Genomic DNA, 2,394 nt, shown 5'->3' on the forward strand with positions numbered 1-2,394 from the left:
AGCAGGATGTGTGATCAGCCTAAGGGAGACTACGAACCTGGAATTATCTTGAGAAAGAATGTCTTGTGACGGTCAGCCCCACAGTCAGGTAAGCAGATCGGTCAACATACTCCTTCCTCTTAGTTCTTCAGCCCTTTATTTAAAAACTGTGTGTGGCAAGGCGGCTCACGGAGGCAGCTAGCACGAGGCTAGGGAGCGCTGAGTTGCATGTCCTGCCCTGCCCAGACTAGGGAACAATACAGTCAGGATGGCTAAAGGTGACCCCACGAAACCAAAAGGGCGAGATGTCTGCTTATGCCTTCTTTGTGCAGACCTGCAGAGAAGAACATAAGAAGAAAAACCCGGAGGTCCCTGTAAATTTTGCAGAATTTTCTAAGAAGTGCTCTGAGAGGTGGAAGACAATGTCTAGGAAAGAGAAGTCGAAATTTGATGAAATGGCAAAGGCGGATAAAGTACCCTATGATGGGAAATCAAGGCTTATGGACCGGCTAAGGGAGACAAGAAGAAAAAGAACCCTAATGCCCCCCAAAGGCCACCGTCTGAATCCTTTCTGTTCTGCTCAGAATTTCGCCCCAAGATCAAATCCAACAAACCTGGCATCTCTATTGGAGATGTGGCAAAGAAGCTGAGTGATATGTGGGACAACTTAGGTGACAGCGAGAAGCAGCCTCACATCACCAAGGTCATAAAGCTGAAGAAGTATGAGAAGGGGACCAGCAGTTAGAGAATGGCTGTGTTGCTGGACTCTCATGTAGGCGACTGCGGTTCGAGGCCTGGACCTGGTGGCTTAAACTCGCACCAGGCGCGTGTGTGCATGCCCAGGATCCCAAGAGGAGAATGGAGGAGAAGGGATTGCGGCGTGGCTATCTCCCCTGGGGGGGTGATTCCTCGCTTTCTGTCTCTCTGTCCCTCTCTGTCTTTCTGGCGAGTGTATGCGCCCTATAGCAAAAATCTCTCCGGAAAAAAAAAAAAAAAAAGAAAAAGTACAAGAAGGATGTTGCTGACTCTAAGGCTAAAGGCAAGTTTGATGGCCCGAAGTGTTTTGCCAAAGTTGCTTGTAAAAAGGTGGAAGAGGAAAGTGAAGAAGACAGGGAAGAGGAGGAGGGGAAGGATGAATTAAAAAAAAAAAAAAAAACAACCTGTTGCTCTGTCTCCTTGTGAATCCCTTAGGCAGGGGAGCTATAATCATACCTCCTCTATTGGAGGCGTGTCTCTTGCCCTCATGTGGTTTAATTGCAGAATGTGATCACGATCATGTTGTCTCTCAAAGCTCTAGAAACTGGCAGTGGTTTACATGAAGTGGCCATGGGTGTCCGGAGCACCCTGAAACTGTACCAAAGTTGTACGTATTTCCAAACAGTTTTAAAATGCAAAGGTACTCTCATGTTCTCCTCACTCTGTACTTTGCTGTTGGTGTGACAAGGCATTTAAAGATGTTCCTGACAGTCATTTCCCTTGAATTTGTAAGGTGGTGTTAACTATATGGTTATTGGCTAAAAATACTGAGTTATCAGCTGTACATATCTCTGGTCTGAAACGAGAACAGAACAACTGTGACGAACTCTCCATAATCCTGGCTTGGTAGAGGCTGTGGGAAGGGCATGCTCTGGGAAGCGGGACCTGTTCACTCTGTGGTGACCTCCATGTAAGCATCAGTTTGTGTTATTTTGTACATAGTGACCTGGCGTTCTGCTGCCATTCTTAGGTGTGGAAAAGGGGAGTCAGCTGGCATGAGAAGGGTTTGGATTTTTGTTTCCTTAGTGAAGTGCAGTAGTTTTAAAACTTTGTTTATTTTTTTTTTTTATTTAATTTATTCATTCATTTATTTTTTAATTTGACCAGAGAGAGACAGAGGGCGAGAGTGAGAGAGAGAGAGAAGTAAGAAAGCGAGCCACCAGATTCAGGACTTGAACCCTGGTCGGCCATGTGGGAGTGTCCAGCTCCTTAACCACCACACCACCTGCTGGTCCCAAAACTTTGTTTTAAATAAACTATAGAACTCTTCATTGTCAGCAAAGCCAAGAGCCACTGCATCAATGAAGCTTAAGAACCTCTGCACTTAAAACACGATTTGCAATATTCTGTTATTTTTGTATGTTTAGAATACTGCAATGTTTTTGAAGTTAAATAAACAGTATTACATTTCTAAAAAAGAAAATTGTGTCAGTCTCTTTTTTTTAAAGAATTTTAAAATTTTATTCATTGTCGTTATTTTATTTTATTTTATTTTTTTGAAGTTGACCAGAGAGAGACAGAGAGAGAGAGAGAGGGAAGAAAAGTGAGAAACCAAGCTGCCAGGTCCAGGATTCAAACCACAGTCTGCCATGTGGGAGTCCAGCCACCTTAACCACCAAGCCACCTGCCGGCCCAGGCAGTCTCTTTTTGGATAATCTC

The 2,394-nt window shown here is 44.3% G+C and overlaps 1 pseudogene; it reads left to right on the forward strand.

Moving 5' to 3' along the window:
- Positions 1-247: 247 nt before the first annotated feature.
- On the forward strand, positions 248-1,161 carry LOC102481257 (high mobility group protein B3 pseudogene; annotated as a pseudogene).
- The last annotated feature ends 1,233 nt before the right edge of the window (positions 1,162-2,394 follow it).

Source organism: Tupaia chinensis, unplaced genomic scaffold, assembly GCF_000334495.1.
Source record: "Tupaia chinensis unplaced genomic scaffold, TupChi_1.0 Scaffold144346_1, whole genome shotgun sequence".
NCBI lineage: Eukaryota > Metazoa > Chordata > Mammalia > Scandentia > Tupaiidae > Tupaia > Tupaia belangeri.